The sequence below is a fragment of the Pogona vitticeps genome, chromosome 14, assembly GCF_051106095.1.
Source record: "Pogona vitticeps strain Pit_001003342236 chromosome 14, PviZW2.1, whole genome shotgun sequence".
NCBI classification, from domain to species: Eukaryota; Metazoa; Chordata; class Lepidosauria; order Squamata; family Agamidae; genus Pogona; species Pogona vitticeps.
In genome coordinates, this window is record NC_135796.1 from 15585609 (window position 1) to 15604566 (window position 18958).

Below are 18958 nucleotides of genomic sequence, written 5' to 3' on the forward strand. Positions count from 1 at the left end.
ACACTTGGGGGTGGGTGGGTCACCATCCAGTTTTCCTTCATCGCCTCCCCCTTTAGGGGTACTACGAGTGCAGGACTGCCAGGCGTACAAAGAAATATATCTTTCCTCTTGTGAACAAATTGCCGGACGGCATGTTTTCAGATAAAGGGAAGTTGATCCCCCTCAGCCGCCCTTTCCCCACTCAAGAGCTGCAGCACGGCGCTTGGCCCACCTGTGTGTCATGTCATCTCTCCCTTATTCTCGAAACTTGGCACCCGGTCAGTCGGAAGGAAGGGAGAGTGATGGGCGCCGAAAGATCGGCAAATCATGGCATCTCGGACAGCGGGGTAAGACAATACCTCTGTCTCGATTTCTTCTTGCAATATCAGTCAAGGAATAAACAAATATCTTTTTTAAAAAAAAATATATAAAAGTTTGGCTTATTTAGTGCAAGAAAAGAGAGAGAGAGAAAGAGTTTCTTGACCTCATTTCTTGGAGCAACAGATCTCAGAAGTAGCTTTTCTCCAGGTGTTCTCTTGTGAAGACAAGAGATGTATGGCATTGCTGAAATATATTAATAATAACGATAATAATCTTTGATCTGCAGAGCTGGAAGGGGCCCTATGGATCCTGGCGTCCAGCCTCTGTCAGGATTCGAACCCCCAACCTCTTGCTCCACACGCTAAGCCCCAGCAGTCGTGCTGGAGTCTATTTGTGTAGTCCGTTTCCCTGAAGACACAGTGGTCAAAACACAACAAAACCAACAAAGAAATAAAATCATTGCAATGGCAGCTACAATACATTTCAAACATATCAAAAGCTTAGGTGCAGAAACAAAACATGGGCCAGAATCCTGTTGCACTGCGGAAATGGCATCGGTGGCAGATTGCTGCTAATTAAAGAGTCCCCATTTCCATTTGGGGTTTCCTGTGACCTCGTCTCATGGCACCCAAGTTGAGTACCATTCAAACTCAAAGCCGGGGCTGTTAAATGAGCCACAATTTGCCCCTCCTGGTTACATCATTCCCACAGTGCCAGAATAGCTACGCAGCAGGATTTTGGCCATTAAAAAAACAAAGATGGATTTAAGTTTTTTAAAAAAATTAAATTAAAGGTAATTTAAAAAGCCTGGCCAAAACTTCTAGCTTTAACTATTGAAATGTGAATCTCTTTTTCTGTCCCTTTTCTCTTTGTCCTGCCTTTAGAGATGGGCAGAAAGCACCAGGTAAGTTCATCAGTTTGTGCCACTTCATTTATCAGCTGAACAGCTGTTTGACACTTCGGAGCTTTGCCTCCTCTGTCAGGTGCTCACCCAGGGGCAGTGCCTGGGGAGGCGTGGCAGGGAAGCCAAGGCAGTGCCTCTGAATGGGCTCCAGCTGGAGGAGGAAAGGGCTTTGAAGGGCCAAACACCTGTTTGGCCAATAATCGAACAGGTACAAACCGATGAACCGCAGTTCATGCCCATCTCTACCTCCCATTATTATATTCTGTTGTAGAGGTAGGAGAAATCTTCCTTTTTAATACCTGTGCTGGGTCGCTCCACTAAGCTTTTCTCTTTCTTCAGAACACATTCACATAATTGCATTCATCTCTAATCAATCTCTTTCTTGATTAGAGCTAGGATTACATCTCTTCCACCATCACATCCATCTCCTCTCTTTGATGGCATCTTATCTGTGGAACTCATTGCCTCCAGATATATTTTTTTTTACAATCTGGCCCCTCCCGTTCTACAAAGGGAGCTGAGAGGCGAATCTACTTCCTCGTGCTTTTTTCCAGTTAACGGAGTCATTTTAATTAGCTGCCTCTCTTCCGTCATTGTCTTTTTTTTTCCTCCCTTGGTTTTCTGTGGCTATTTATTTAGTTTGCAAGCCTCTGGGCCGAGGTTTTGTTTATCTCATTAATTCCACTTTTAAAAATGCTTCGTGTCATGCCTTGCATTCTTTTAGCAGCTGAAAAATAATAATCATTGTTTGAATCCTAAAGAGTATGAGCTTTTTTTTCCTGAACAGGAAGCTAGGCCCAGCTAGGCCTTACTAAGTTTCAGAGCTTCCCACTTAAGGCCTTACTTCCAGGTGAGCCACATTTTAGATGTCTGGAAGTCATTCGTTTCTCAGGTCAAACTCTCGGAGTGGAGAATTATTATTATTATTATTATTATTATTTAATTTATACCCCGCCTATCTGGTCGGTGAGGACCACTCTAGGCAGCTAACAACAATAAAATACAATAACAATATAAATAAGCAATTCTAATTAGTAAAAACACTACAATACATTACATAGAGTGCAAAACAGAAACAGTAAAGAGGGAAGAAGGAGGTCAAGAGGAATATGATGGAAAGGCCTGCCCAAACATCCATGTCTTCAATTGTTTCTTAAAGATATCCAGCAAGGGAGACCCGCGAATCTCAGGAGGGAGATTGTTCCAGAGGCGAGGAGCCACCGCCGAGAAGGCCCGATTTCTTGTCTTCTCCTTCCGGGCCTCCCTCGGCATTAGGCTCCTCAACCTCACCTCCTGGCTCGCACGAGTGACACGGGTAGAACTTGTTGGGAGTAGGCGTTCCGCCAGATATCGAGGCCCTAAACCGTTTAGGGCTTTGTACGTAAGCGACAGCACTTTGAAGTCGATGCGGAATCGTATGGGCAGCCAATGCAATGCAACCAGCGCGGGCGAGATATGTTGGAATTTTCTCACTCCACTAAGTAATCTGGCCGCCGCATTCTGCACCACCTGTAGTTTCCGCAGCAGCCTCAAAGGAAGCCCCACATAGAGCGCATTACAGTGGTAATTACAGACTAAACTGAATCTATTGTACTTTGAACATATCATAGGAAGACAGGACTGTCAAAAAAGACAATAATGCTGGGAAAATCTGAAGGCAGCAAGAGAAGAGGAAGACCAAATGTGAGCTGGACTGCCTCATTAAAGGAAGCCAGGGACTTCTGTTTGCAAGACTGAGGAGGGCTGTTTATTATAAGACCTTTGGCAGCCACTAATAGGGATGCCATAAGTCAGAAGTGACCTGATGGCACATAACAGCAATAAATATAATTGTCATGTCTCAGGGCAGTAGATTTATCCTACACGGCTATAACAGTTCAATGTCACTTTAGTGCCGTGATTCCATTATTTGGAATTCTGAGACTTGTCATTTGGTGAGGTACTAAGAATTTTCTGGCAGAGAGCTCTTCTCTAATCTCTTGAATTGCAGCAAATAATTTTCAGTCACCAAATGACAAATCCCTGGATCCTAGAGGGTGGACGCGCAGCAATCAGATTGCTACAACTAAAGCCACTTAATAATTGATCAAGAATCTGAACTAATATCTCCTATTCAGATACAGTGTTGTATCCACTGCACTACAGCTAAGATTTGGTGTGCATTTTTTTTCTTTTTCCATAAACATGTAGAAACCTCAAGGAATATTATTATGAATACAATTATGATGATGATGTAAAACAAGCTGGAACCACTACTAAAGATATCCTTCAGAAATAATTGTTTACACCACATATCATGTACTACTCTCACATTGTCTTTTTCTTTCATTTCTCAGTGAGCATTTAATCATTTGTTGATAACCTCCGAATGTATATAAAATACAGACTATGGACACACACTGTTTACACAGCTACATGACTACTGAACTACATCAGTTTTCCAAGTTACATGAAATCAGGATCTGTCATAGATGGTGCATGGGTAGCTTATAAGCAAATGGAGATTTAATGAACGTTGAGGCCAGAGTGTAGGAAATTGCCATAGTTGTTATTATTTTTAGTTTTCTTTTCAGGCCAGGAATCCAACTTCCCTCTCTGTTTTGTAATTCTACCTATTATAAATATAGAGTAGCCATCCTTTGAGAGCTGGTAAGTTGCTGATGTGTGGATGATTAATAGATGCTTCATCAATGGGAATGCATAATAAGACATATGTAGTTTTCTGGTAGCTAGGGATCTTCCTTTCGCTTTTGAAACATGATGACAATCAGATTTTAGGATACTAACAGACCTAGTTACCTAGTTCTATAAATTATGGAATTTATAGTCCAAATTCCCAAAATGCAATCCCTAATCACCTTTTACCATTGAGTTAATTAGACCTGGGAGCTTCATATTCATATCCTAGAGGATTAGAAACACAAAGCTCTCACATCTAGAGCGACTGTGGACTTGATGATCTACAGCAGTGGTCCCCAACCTTGGGCCTCCAGATGTTCTTGGACTACAACTCCCAGAAGCCTTCACTACCACCTCTGCTGGCGAGGATTTCTGGGAGTTGAAGTCCAAGAACATCTGGAGGCCCAAGGTTGGGGACCACTGATCTACAGGATCCCTTCCAGCTCTGCAGTTCTAATTTTATGGGATAGCTCAGAGGTTCAGCTATCAAGATACAGAACCAGAGGTTGGGAGTTTGATTCCCCACGGGGCCTCCTTGACCAGGGGCTGGATTGGATGATCTTTGGAGTCCCTTCCACCCCTGCAGTTCTAAGATGACGTTGGTGGTGATGAGGAGTTTCCTGATCCATAGCTTAGTTTCTTTGTGGATGCCACGCCGTAATAATTTCTTACACCACCCTCTGGAAACCTAACATTTCCTGCTCATCTTCCACCACCCCCCTCCCAAGAAGGGAGAGAAAAATGCACACACCCCAGAAAGGGAGAGGGAGAAAGTGCTGATGAGAAACTATTTCTCCCTTTCACCCAGGGCGACGCTTAGGCTCCCCTTACGGTAACATTGATTCTCTTTCAAGAGATAAATTGAATTTCCGAACAATCCAGACAGGGGCCCGACTGTAACACCGTGAGAGGAGTGAGGCACAAAAGGGTTGTCTGGAAAGGATAACAGTGGAGTCTTAGCTACCTAATCAGTAAAAAGATACCTCTCCGGTCTCCCCATTCTCAAAAGGCCGATAACCCAGAAAGCTCCTCTCGGAGTCCTTTACAAGAAGTCCGTTTCCCCGTCACTTTGGCTCGGGTGGCAATGTCTTTGTTTCCACCCGGGATCGAGTGAATATTCCCTTTGGGAAAGGTGCTCAGCCTCCCGCCCTCCTGCTTGAAACAAAAATTCTCGGTTTGCCCCCCAAGCAGATGCTTTGCGCGGCTCCCAGGGTCCGACATCCCCTTCTCGTGGATAGCTTTTGAATAAAGATGATGATCATCCCCCCTTTGTCCGGGGCGCCCTGTTCCTCAAAAGGGTACTACATCTATTCTTCCTCCATCTGTGTAATCACTTTACAAGGTAAAGTAAGTTCTTCCTTTCTTTCGGCGTAACTGCACACTCCGAATTTCTTAACGTGGGAAGGAGGGTTTCTAAAAAAGTTCCTTTTTAAGGCCAGCATCTTCAGTGATGAGTTCTGCAGGCCGAGGAGAAATCCCATAAATAACTTGGGCGTGTTGCCGCTCGTTAGCAGGGGGGTTTGGCAAGTCTTTGAATCGAGTCCCGAGTTCGGTTCTTCGGTACCACATCCTACCTCCAAATCTTTGGCACCAAGTCCGAAAACCTTTTGAAAACAAGCGTTTTCCTCCAAAATAAAGGAGGATGTTCTGAGATTGTGACTCCAAGTCATTGAAAAACAAACCAACAGGTCGAGTTACTGGTGGGACTTAAGTCTGACTTCACGGTGAGTCTCCTTCCCGGCTGGCGCCTTTCCTGATCACATGCCCGGTAGTATAATGGGCATGTGTCCAGGAACACAACAGGCTGGATAGCTCAGTGGTTTAAGTCTCTGGCTGTGGAGCCAGAGGTTGGGAGTTCGATTCCCCACTGCACCTCCTTGAGAGGGGCTGGACTTGATGATCTCTAGAGGGTCCCTTCCAGCTCTGCAGTTCTAAGGTGGTTGTCATCACCATCATCACATCAATGAGTGATGCTTTCTTGCCACAGTTGACTCGCTTGTTCACTTGCCGAAGTGGCCGACGGGATCCTGGCCGTCGATGACAGCTCCCATCATCCTTTGGTTCAGCCGGGGCAGAGGCTTTTTCCAAGCTGTGCGGTTAGGATAGGAGAACCAAGGAGGGAAAGAAACAGGGTTCAAAAAGTTTATTTAAAAAAAAATCAGAAGAAGAATATTGGACGGACTGTATTTCAAAGCTCGGCGGGGAGAAGTGTCTGGGCTTTCCCACCCCCTAAGAGAGTTTTGGCCTCAAAACCACACACCTGGAAAACCCGCACCTCTGCTCATCTTGGGGCAGCTTCCAGGGTATTCGCCTTGCAGCAATTTGGGGAACGGATCTGGCACGCCAGAAGAAATATCCAACGAAATCAAAGGGAAGATAAAAACCAAGAGGAGATGTTTCTCATGCTGTTTGCACCCCCATTGCAGGTGTTAGCCTCGGAGAGACAGGATGATATTTAAGGTCTGTTTGGCAGGTGAATATGGAGAGGCCCATCTCCCCTTTCAAGCTCAGGACGGATTCTGCTCCCCCCTTCGCCGGAGCCCACCGCTCCCCAGTAATTCCTCCGTGATGTGTTTTTTTTCAAAAGGGTATTTGAATGCATTTGATCTTTGACAAATTTCTCTCTTGCTTTATCTGATATGAAATTAAATCTGGCGACTCAGCGGCCCTTTGAAGGAGAGTCTCCTTTGCTTTCTAGCAGGGGACGCCCGGTGGGTTTCGGTAGCAGCTTGTGCAGGCCCTGGGTTCAAATCACAATTCGGCCACAGGGTCTCAGAGCTTTAAAAAAAGCCACACTCTTGTTGCTGGTGTAACCGAAGGGTCATAGCAAGTTCATTGAGATGAACCCCCAGTGCCCCCCCCAAAAAAAACAACGAAGAAGGAAAGCTACATTACACAGACATTTTGGAGGTTGGCCATTTATAGGTTATCCATAAGTCCTGTCCTCAAGGGCCCTGGCTCAGCTCTTGCAAACTCAAGCTTGTGGTTTCCTTGAGGGAGTCGGCCCATCTCGTATTTAGCCTTCCTCTTTTCCTGCTGCCTTCCACTTTTCCCAACATGACGGTCTTTTCCAGAGAATCCTGCTTTCTTATGATGTAATTAGGACAGCTACAGGTTGGCATGCATCGAAATCCTGCTTGAGGTGGGGCCAAAGACCTCAATGCATTTTGATCCCCCAGATTTCCACCACAACCCTGTGCAGACATCCCTGTAATTTCAAATCCCCACCGCATGCCTATGAAGGAGCAGAATACATTCCGTGACGACTTAATAAACCCCTTTAAAACTACCCTGGACACTCCCTGTTTTTTGCTACACAGAGGTGATCCAGATTTTACGACTTCCCCCGAATGTTGTTCCACCTCGCCTGCTGCGGAGTTCTGTGCCACTCCAAAGCTTGCCACCTCGATGACATTTTTATGACCCCCCTGTAAAAGTGAACAATCTTTTCTCTCCAGTTTCTCCTTTTGATCCGGCTCTCGCCTCTTCCGCCAGACCCTCCATCTGGCCCTCTCCCCTCCCCACGGGTTTCCAAACAGCAGGGAGGGGTGTGTGTTTGTGTCTGTGTGTGTGGGACCCATTTCTCACTTCAACAAATGCTATCTTTCCCCCCATTGTTCTCTGGAGAGGGCCTCTCCAGCCCTTCACACTTCCCAGCCCGGCCCATTGTTGGCACACATTCCGCAAATTCCCGGAGCTATAAAACCAGGCCACAGGGAAGCAGGCCTCTTTGACCGAGAAGTGCCTTCGGCTTTTAAGCCGCCCGGTTTCCTAGCAGGGCTCCCCCTTGGCCCTTCAGGGAGGCAGCTGTCCCACATGCCACACGGGCAACCAGGATCCGCAGCCCGGCCAAAGCGTTGGGCATCCGGATGCTCACATTGCCCTCCTGTGGCCAGAAGAGGTGGAATCCGGTTTTTAAAAAAATGAAGAAACCAAGCAGGGAAGTCCTGAACCGAACACTCACATTGAGGGCACGACTGATATATATTTTAAATATTTCTCTGTGTGGGTCCAAACACAACACCGAGGCGGGAGGAGACGACACCTTTATGGGATAAAGGAATCATATCATTTGCAAGCTTTCGCAGCTCGGATGCCCACTTCCTTGGGCTGGTACCGATGTCTTCAAGTCCAAATGTTCTTGGATTTCGCCAGATGTTTGTCTCACAGGTACATGAGGTGTAGGGTGCACTGGAACTGTGGCTTTTAAAGTGTGTCAACCTGTTCCCAGCCAAATGGAAACCTGTCGTTTCAAAGGGTGTCTCCCTTTATGAGCCTGCCTGGGTGCTAAGATCATCAGGAGAGGCCTTTCTCTTGGGCCCACCATCTTCACAGGTGGGTTTGGTGGGGACACAGGAGAGGACCTTCTCTGTGGCAGCTGCCAGACTTTGGAACTCCCTCCCACTGGAGGCGAGGCTGGGCTATTCTTTGCCGTCATTCAGCAAGCAGACAAAAAGACCTTTCCCTTAATATTGACTGCTATGTGTGGGGTTTTTTAAATGGATTGTTGCACCATATTGCTTTGAATGTGGTTTTGGCGTCACTTTTGTTTACTGCATCTTAGGGTAGCATTTGTCTGATCCTTTTCAATATTTGTATACTTCCTGCTTTTAGTTTTAAACATTGTCTTTTTAATGATGTAAGGGCTCCTTTTAGTATTGTATGCCTGCTGTGATTAACATAAGTGATGTCTTTTGATTGTTGCAAGCCACCTTAGGTCCTTTTTAAGGAGAGAGCTGGCACAAAAATATTTTTAAAACCAACCAACCAGCCAGCCAGCCAGCCAACCAACCAGCCAGCCAGCCAGCCAGCCAGCCAACCAAACCAAACCAAACCAAACCAAACCAAACCAAACCAAACCAAATCAAACCAACCCAACCAGCCAACCCAACCCAACCCAACCCAACCCAACCCAACCAACCAACCAACCAACCAACCAACCAACCAACCAACCAACCAACCAACCAACCAACCAACCAACCAACCAACCAACCAACCAACCAACCAACCAACCAACCAACCAACCAACCAACCAACCAACCAACCAACCAACCAACCAACCAACCAACCAACCAACCAACCAACCAACCAACCAACCAACCAACCAACCAACCAAGAAATAAGGTGTATGCATAGGCTTGTGATTCTTTGTTTGAAGAACTGGGGTGTGCTATTCAATCCAACAGCAATTCAGGGGACCATGCAGTTACTTTTTTTGGATGCCAATTCCTAATATCTCTCAACCATCTAGGAGACTTCTAAATTGTCATTGAAAATGCCACCTTTCCAAGATTGATCAAAAGTTGCCCAAATCCCCCCCCCATTTGTACATAAAGGAATTCAACCTTTAAAAGAACCCATCTCATGTTTTAAAGAGGAATGAGAGAACAAGGAAAGACCAAGGCCTCCCCTGAGATTGCAGTTCAAAAGCAGGGTTTGGTCCACGGATTCTTCCAGAGCAAGCCTGTATCTGTTTCGATGCTGATCTGGGGGCAGAGGTGATAGCTAAAGGATTTACAGCCAAGCAGTTGTTTTATTGCAAGGTCAGCAGGTTGAGACCTCAAGTGAGAGCACCACCCAAATAAACGGTAAGCTCTTCTGCCCCCGTGACACCTGATAAATATTACGGCTAATAGCAGCAGGTAGCGGGAGGAGACTGCTTGGATTCCTTGAAAAGGCAGAGGCAAGCCAAGGCTTGTGCTGCTAGAGAATAGCCCTCAAACCCGGAGCTTGGCGTCTCCTCTTACAACATCCCTTTGAAATCCTTGGAAAGAAGCGGGAGAAGCCAAATTGTGTCATTCTGCGGGAGGGGGTTGTATCTGATTTCAGAACAGGTGGGCTCAGGCAAGTGCCTGTAGATGTAAACTCCCACAGCATTTCCTTCCTTCCTTCCTTCCTTCCTTCCTTCCTTCCTTCCTTCCTTCCTTCCTTCCTTCCTTCCTTCCTTCCTTCCTTCCTTCCTTCCTTCCTTCCTTCCTTCCTTCCTTCCTCCCTCCCTCCCTCCCTCCCTCCCTCCCTCCCTCCCTCCCTTCCTTCTCCTCATCCCTCCTCCTCTCCCTCCCTTCTCATCCCTCCCCTTCCTTCCTTCCTTCCTTCCTTCCTTCCTTCCTTCCTTCCTTCCTTCCTTCCTTCCTTCCTTCCTTCCTTCCTTCCTTCCTTCCTTCCTTCCTTCCTTCCTTCCTTCCTTCCTTCCTTCCTTCCTTCTCCTCATCCCTCCTCCTCTCCCTCCCTTCTCCTCATCCCTCCCCTTCCTTCCTTCCTTCCTTCCTTCCTTCCTTCCTTCCTTCCTTCCTTCCTTCCTTCCTTCCTTCCTTCCTTCCTTCCTTCCTTCCTTCCTTCCTTCCTTCCTTCATTCATTCATTCATTCATTCATTCATTCATTCATTCATTCATTCATTCATTCGTCTGTTCATTTGTCAGTTCCTCCCTCCCTCTGTCTCTTTTTTTTGCTGGCTCAGGGATTCATGCTTTGAAACGCTGAAGTAACACTGGAAGCATCTGGTTTCTGCCTGTTGCTGTGCTAACACCCAACTGTAGCAAGGATCAAAGCCTTCACCCTAGGAGACAAGTCCAACTGATTGGTAACTTAAAGGGTTACGACACAGGTTTTAACATATCTCGATCTTACATCGTGATCTATTGTAATGATATGATCGCCATCACCATCATCATTGTTTTGAAAGGCTGACTCAGTCCTGTCTTGATTTTTCTCTGTTGATGTTGCTATTTTGGCTACCTCCCCTGGTACAGAGAGCATAAATAAAAAGCCTCTGCAAGTCTAGCAACTTCTATCTCATTGTCCCATAAGCCAGATCTCGGTTGAATCTCAGGATGAATTTCCTAACTGTTAGAGCAGCACAACGATGGGAACAGTTAACTTGGGAGTTGGTGGGCTGTTCAACACCGGAGGCATTCAAGAGAAAATTAGACAGCCATCTGTCAGATATACTCAATTTGGATCCCTTTCTTGAGCAGGGGGTTGGACTTGATGGCCTTAGAGGTCCCTTCCAACTCTGTCATTCTATGATTCTTTAATGGCCTGTTTTGGGGAATCCCACAAGGATGGGATGAAAGTAGCATTTCTCTCTTATTATTTATCCCTTGAATATTATATTCACAGACAGACTACCTTGACGGCTCTGTGCAGTTGTTCTGGATAATATCTAATCCTTACTGAGTTTTTCAAGCTCAGAACATCGGCAAATTGCACTGTTTTCAGATTACGGCTAATTGTGGTTAATTGACAAGGGGTTGTGGTCCATTTCGGTCAAGTGCCTGGTCATGCTGCGACACCTTGTCAATTAGCTGCAGTTGACCGCGACAAGTGACGCAATACTGATAGATCTCTGGCCACTCAAGCCTTGGGAAATTTAAATTACATTGTGAGTTAAAAGTTCAAACAGCAATTACAAGGGAGAAAGAGAGGGATAGATCAGGAGGGTTGTTGTGACTTTGCCATGGAAATGGTGGAAAAGGTCAAAATAAGCATGATCTTCTGGTAAGGAAGGGAATAAAATACATCTCAGCTGCTTTGATCATTGTGGGGAGCAAAGAATAGTAGCTTAAGATAAAGACACACTCTTCCTTTGTAAGGGCTCTCACAATTATTCTGGGAATCCAGAGTTTTGCTTTTCCTCTGCAGAAGCACTGAAAAATAGCTACCCTGTTAAATAATTGGTGACCACACTTGGCCAGAGAGGGCGCCAGAAACCCATCATACTCCGGTTGTCCAGCTTTATTCTGCTAATCATTGCAAACACTGCCCTCTCATGGATGAATAAAACAAACACAGTCTCATCCATTATTTGTTTTTGTTGTTACGTAAAGTCAAGTTAAGGGGACGTGGTGGGCGCTGCAGGCTAAACCGCAGAAGCCTGTGCTGCAGGGTCAGAAGACCAAGCGGCCGTAAGATCGAATCCACGTGACGGAGTGAGCTCCCGTTGCTTGTCCCAGCTCCCGCCAACCTAGCGGTTCGAAAGCATGCAAATGCAAGTAGATCAATAGGGACCACCTGGGTGGGAAGGTCACGGCATTCCGTGTCTAAGTCGCACTGGCCATGTGACCACGGAAGATTGTCTTCAGACAAAACGCTGGCTCTATGGCTTGGAAACGGGGATGAGCACCGCCCCCTAGAGTCAGACACGACTGGACAAAAAAAAATTGTCAAGGGGAACCTTTACCTTTAAAGTCAAGTTACGAAGAGTCGGACACGACTAAACAACAACAACATCAAGTCACAACTGACGTACAGTAACCTTATGAATGAATGTTCTCCAGAATGTCCCATCCATAATAGGCCTGCTCAGCTTTTTCAAACTCCTTTAGGGAGACAGATTGGAAATGTAAGCATCTGGATGATTTAGGTGTCGGTCTCCAGGGACACATCCTTACCCTTGATGATCCTGTTATCAAAGGACACTGTAGGATTGCAATTTCAAAATGATACTCTGCAAGGGTGGCAACTTAGAAGGGGGAAATGGGGCTTTGCCACAGGGTGCCAAAAGCTAGGAGGTGCCAAAATCTAGAGATGAAGATATTGGGGGATGATAGGAAAATGAAAAGCAACAACCCCTGACCCTATCCACCTTCATTTTGGGGGGGGGAAACATAGTTTTTCTCTTTCTCCAAATATCCCAAAGTGGAGTTGGGTGGGAGGTGGGACCGCCTGCCACGAGGGGTAAAATGATTTATTAGGGACGCAGTCATCATTCCTGCAACTCAAAAAACCCCAGTGCTTCATATTGGTTACCGCGGTTGCCTTTAGGATTGGTGACCCACCGTGCCAAGCTGAAGGGGTCACTAAGCAGAATCAAGGAGGCACAGAAGGGAACTGAATAATAATAACGACATGACATCAAGTCAACTCTGACTAAAGGCAACCCTTATAAATCACACTCAGGAGTGGTTTTCTGTTCCCTTCCTCTAGGGGGAGCCCTGGGACAGTGCAGCTGGCCCAAGGCTACCCAGGCTGGCTCTTCTCCCTAGAGGCACAGCGGGGGAATCGAACTCCCAACTTCTGGCTCTGCAGCCAGATGCCAGACTCTTTCTGCTATCCAGCTTGCTGAAGGAACTACCAAAATGAATGTGTTGTTCCAACGTAGAGTCCAAAAATAGAAAGAGAGAGAGGGAATGAGAGAGAGCACTCAAGTTATCTGTAAGTCCTGCTTGCCTTCAACTTCATACCCACCTCAGTCCATGTAAATACTTGTGATGACCCTCCATAGTCAAATCAGCTGGACCAGTGATTCCCGACCTTGGGTCCCCAAGTTGGTCTTGGATGGCCACTCCCAGAAATCCTGGCCAGCACAGCTAGTGGTGAAGGCTTCTGGGAGTTGCAGTCCGAGAACATATTGGGAACTGAAGTTGGGTGCCATGGATCTAAACCAACGCATGGTGCTGCTTATCCCGGGAACCGCGCTTCCAGCAAGCAGAATACGTCTGCCATCGTCTCCACCCTGAAGGACTCCGGGAGTCCAGAGTTTTGTCTCACCAGAAGCCGCCTCTGCAAACGGAGACCAGCTCAGCATTCTGGGCAGTTTTCCATTCCCATTGATCTCTTTCCGAGAGAGGAAATTAAACTGACACAGCCCGAGTGATAAAATACAGATGAACAAAATGCTTAATCACGTCAGGCCACGGCCCTAAATCAGCAAATGCCGGGGGATGCGGATTTATGTGTCATCCCCAGTTCTTTCCGCTTACAGGAAGAGTTCAAGTAGATAAATAGGTGAGACGGAGGAAGAGCTCAACGCCTGACCAAGAGGAGCCATCAAGAATACGAAGGAGAGCTGATAATATAGTGTTTCCACATCTGCCAACTCAGCATCCCTCTGTCCGGAACGTAATGCCACCGGGTCAAAGGTTATGCAATTAATTTGCTGTACTAATAGCAGCCGTGCATCTAGGTGATTTTAGACCCTGGGTATAACGGTCTGAAACTCTTCTGTCCTCTCTTAGAACAGTAATGGGTGTTTGCCACTTACCGTATTTTTCCGTGTATAAGACTATACTTTTCTCTAAAATCTTTAGAATAAGAATTGAGGATCATCTTATACACGGAAGTAAGCTGAGGAGAGAACAAAAACAAGTGGAAGGGAAAGCAGGGATCAAAGTGATCCAGCAGGGCTTTGATCCCTTTCCCCCCTACACTTGCTACGTCCCACTTAGATTTCTTACTTTTGGGTTAGAAAAGTGGGGGCGTCTTATACATGGGGCCGTCTTATACACAGGAAAAATATGGTAATTTAGAAGTTGGTAAACCAGCCATGCAACACTTACCATTCCTGTTCTGAGTGAAAGCTGCTTTCAAGTTCTACTCCCAGCATCCTATCATGTTTCCTTATGCTGCCTTTTGTCCAAAATGTGATGGGTGTTTCAGTCAGCTTGGGAGGGCTTTATGGAAGTTGCTGCTGCTGATCCTCTCCTCTGAATGTCCCCCTGTTCCTCCTCCTTAGGATCATTCCCTCCAGCACTCTCTCTGGCATTGATCTGTCCAGCCAGCCACCTGGAAGGAGAAAGACAGTATGGTGTAGAGGTCGCAGGACTGATGCTTGGGCAATCTGCATCCTTGAATCAACTTGTTGGGTTGTTGTAAGTAGAAGGCTTTGGCGATCCGGTTTTCACACTGCCATGAAATCCACTCGGTGATCTCAGGCCAACTTCTCTTGGCTTTTTTCAACTAGACCTACCTCACAGCATGAAGCAAGAAGGAAGAGAGCCGTGTCCGGAGGCTAGATGCAAACGGAGTCATCAGTAAATCAAATGGACATGTGAATGATGCTAGCTAACCTATGCAGGAACATTTCTGCAAAGTCCTGTGCAGGAAAGATGCCATCCTTCACGGGAATTGTAGTCATATCAAAATGTCAGTTTTTCTGCCCAACGGCAAGAACTGTAACAACGCTGCAAAGCTTGGTGCCTCCTCCAGGAAAGGGGGAGAAAAGGACAACGAAACTTTAGAGAAATTCCAGAATATTTTCCATGAGATGTCTCTGGAGGGAAATATCCCTGCAAGAAGAAAATTGGGATTTTCGTATGCCAAGATAAATAGATGATTAGAGACGGGCAAGAAAGAACTGGTACAATGGTGGTTCTTGATGGCTCATCAAGAACATCAATGATGGTTCTTGATGGCTCATCAAGAGGACTCAAACCGATACAGGATAGTGGTCCCTCAGACTCAGAGCTATCTATCCAGGCTGGACATCTGAAGCCATGTTAGATAGAGGGTCCAGAGACTTGTGTCTTGAAAAAGGAACTTCCCACAGTTCTGTTGGTAATCATTGGTAGTGTTCTTCTACAGAGTTGCTACTTATGCAGTTTTAGGGGGAGAAGCAAACTCATCTAGATTATGGTGCACTGAAAGTTGTGAGCTTTCTCCCCACGCAGAGTCCCTTTCCCATAAGTATGGCTTATAGCAAAGACAAAAAAACCAGTATTGTTTAAATAAGAAAACTAAAATAAATGTCCTGGGGTCAAACTTGACCCCTGTTGAAAATGCTTACACATAAACTTCAGACCTTCTTAACTAGAAGCGACTGACTTTAGTTAAGAGTCTCTGGTTTAATATGTTTTTGAATAGAAGAGGAAGCACAAGAAAAATACAAAGATCACCCACTTGGTGGCAGTCAATGATCGCTTCTCTGGATGTACCCGGCCAAGCGGTCCTTCATTACTTTACATATTCCCCAAGGAGAGAGAAAGAGAGAGTATTAAGTATAACAGTGTACTTGAAGTTATACCCCCAAAACAAAGAAAAACTCAGAGGATTTATTAGCCTCCTTCCTCACTCATATTGATACACCACCTATCTTGCTCCTTAACTTCCACCCCCAGTAAACACTCCAGCCTAACCCCGTTAGCCACCTTGCTGCCTATGTAGTGCTAGTTATGCTCGGAAGTTGAAATCAAGCAGGGGCAATGTCATGATTTACAAAAAAGGAGATCTGTAGCGTGCATCTGCCCCTACTCATCTGATCTGTTGGATCTGTAGTTGGAGGAAAGAGGTCAGACTGGGTTGAATGGGCTTTAGTGCTGGATAGCTCAGTGGTCTCTGGCTGCAAAGCCAGAGGTTGGGAGTTCAAGTCCCCTCTGTGCCTTCTTGACAGGGGCTGGACTTGATGATCGATAGGGTCCCATCCAATTCTGCAGTTCTAAGATGATAATGGTGTTAAATAGAGGGACCACTTTTTGTTGCTGAACCACAGTTTCCAGAATCCCGCTTACAATACAGCAGAGCTAGTGGCTGCTAGCTGGAAGCTTCTGCCCGTTGTGGTCCAAAGTGGTAACTTCCCAATATTTGGTGGTACTTGTTTATCATATGAAAACATGTCAGTGCCTTAAACTTCATAGCACATGCTCTGAACCAAACAACTGCCTCGCCACTCTGATTATTCCACTCCACACTTCGATTAATTTTGCTCTGTTTAGTTATACTATATGAGTTATTAAAAGTATGTTTGCTATCTTTCCCCCCTCCTCCTGCTTTGCATATATGCAATTCCAAAAACATGTTCCCTTTCCTTTTTTTCCCATCCTCAATCATAAATCCTCAGTGCAATTCTTGAGTACTGTATCGGGTACTTTAAGAAGGATGCTAATAAACTGGAAGAAGTTCAGAGGAAGGTAACGAGGATGAGCAAGGGACTGGAAATCACGCCCTGGGAGGAAAGACCGAAAGAATTGGACACGTTTAGCCTTGAGAAAAGAAGATCGAGGGGAGATAGGATAGCACTTTTCAAAGACATTAAGGTAGTCCTACTGAGGAGGGGCAGGATATGATCCCTATCATCCTAGCTTGCAGGACACATTATAATGGGGTCAAGTAACAGGAAAGCCAGATTCAGCTGAATATCAGGAAAAGTTTCTCGACTGTTAGATTAGTACGACAACAGAATCAATGACCTCAGGAGGTGGTGAGCGCACCAACGCTGGAGGCATTCAAGAGAAAATGGGACAACCCTCCGTCAGATCTGCTTTGATTTGGATTCCTGCCTTGAGCAGGGGGTTGGACTTGATGGCCTTCTAGGCCCCTTCTAACTCCGTTATTCTGCAATTTCAATTTTTTCCTCCTTTTTTTTTTTAAAAAAAACCTTCCTTTTAAAAGCAAAATCGAGATGTTTGCTATGGATTCAGGAAAGGATTACGTGAAGCCGAGAGGGAAAACTGCCAAACAGAGAACAGAGACATCAGTTTTCCCCTCCCCTCCTCTTCTCTTTTGGACGGCGTACTGGGCTGAGATCTACTAAACAAAGAGAAAGAAACGATGTATTATTTCCTCAAGAAAGGGTTTTGATTGAGCCCTTTTCAAGCCAAGAACTGAAGAGACAAAAATAAACAGGAGTTCGTGACCAGCTGCTGGGATGGGGAGGAATTGCTGGAGAGACTCAGCGCCAACCTACGATCCTTTGGGTTTTTTGAAATAAATCCTGGCAATTTAGGGCGTTCGTGGCTCATCTCAAATATCAGGCAGCTGTTAAGGACCTCTTGAGTCCTTATCCAGCTTGGATTTAAAATCCAAGCTTGGAGGGGAACCGAGAGCTTCCTTTCCTTTCCAGTGATGTTGACAACTCTTTGGGATTGAGTCCCGAGTCCAACTTGGAGTCTTGGTCCCAAGTCCCAAGTCTCAAGTCTGAGTCCCAAGTGGAGTCACTAGTGTGACCGATGTCCAACTTGACAGTGAGACCCGCATCTCAAGTCCCCATCCCTGAAACCTTCTCACTCTGTACTGATCCTAGGAGGGAGGGCTTGGGTACCACATTTTCTGTGGCTTCCAGGGGTAAGACCAGCTTTTTTGGGGGGGGCATGTTTTGGGACCCAACCATCACGGCTCCAGCCGTGAGACCAAGGACATTTTGGAAGCTGTAATCTGGAATGTAAAGTTTTCCAGCCTCTCATCACAGGTTTGACAAAATACATTTTTTTAAAAAAATTGAGTGGACAACTTTGTTGGGCATCAGGACCACCTTATCACCCCCCCAGTCATAGCTGTGGGCCACACTCGGCATGGGCTCCCCCATAAAACAATTTGGGGGGAGAACAAAGGATGAACACTTTGAATGTTGATTTTGTTTCATTTTTTAATGATGGAAGGTCCTTTGGAGAAACCCCAGTTCCACAGGGCATCGTGGAGCAGAAATAGGCACACTAATAGTGATTTTTAAAAAAACATTTATTTTTCGGAATCTAGTTTTAGATCTGCAGCTGGATGGATAGCTCAAGGGTTCAGATCTCTGGCTGCAAAGCCAGAGGTTGGGAGTTTGATTCCCCCACTGGGCCTCCCCAGAGAAGAATCAGCCTGGGTAGCCTTGGGCAAGCTGCACAGTCCCACAGCACCCCCTAGAGGTAAGGAATGGCAAAGCACTCTGTATTCTCTACCTAGAACGCTCAGAAAAAGGTCTCCATAAATCAGAATTTACATGGCATCATGTGATTATATTATTATTATTTTTTAAAGTTCTGGGATAGGCTCCCCTCCCTGCAAAAATTCTTCCCTGCTCCAGATAGACCGGAAATTGTTCTTTTTCACAGCTGTGCAGCCGACTTTGACCATGAGAGAGAGAGCGACTATCAAAAGCATAATCAGTATTTATGATTTTCCCCCCTTCTCTCCTTGAAAAGGCACCAGATGAGAAATCAAAGGTCTCAAGGGTGAACAGCAGGGGCATCAGCAAAGTCATCCATCTCTCCCCTCGTAGGCATCGATTCATCCGGGGTGGAATCAATGGGGGAAAATTCCATCCTTTGCTAACGGGGATAAAAAAAAAAAATAGAAGTGTCAAGATTTTCTCTCCTCTCTGCCCCCACTTTTGGTGCCTTCACTTCCCGAGCCTGAGGGGGTGGCTGGGTGTCAAAGAGAATACAGAATCAGGGTTTCAGGACAGGATGGGGCTCTTGCAGAACGATGAGCCATGTCAACGAAGCACTGGACCATCGAATCTCAACTGCATGGACACTGTCTTTCTTCAACCTGCTAGCCTACAAGGATGTTGGCAAGTCTTTGAGCCCGAGTCCCAAGTCCCAAGTCTTTGGTACCAGGTCCAGAGTCCAGAGTCCCTATTAAAAACAAGCTTTTCT

General features: G+C 45.9%; 1 long non-coding RNA gene across 1 annotated transcript; it reads left to right on the forward strand.

Annotated features, from left to right (window-relative positions):
- Positions 1 to 11890: 11890 nt before the first annotated feature.
- On the forward strand, positions 11891 to 17925 carry LOC140702653 (uncharacterized). Its single transcript, XR_012081885.2, has 2 exons — positions 11891 to 14473; positions 14566 to 17925. It is a non-coding gene; the product is annotated as an uncharacterized LOC140702653 (long non-coding RNA).
- The last annotated feature ends 1033 nt before the right edge of the window (positions 17926 to 18958 follow it).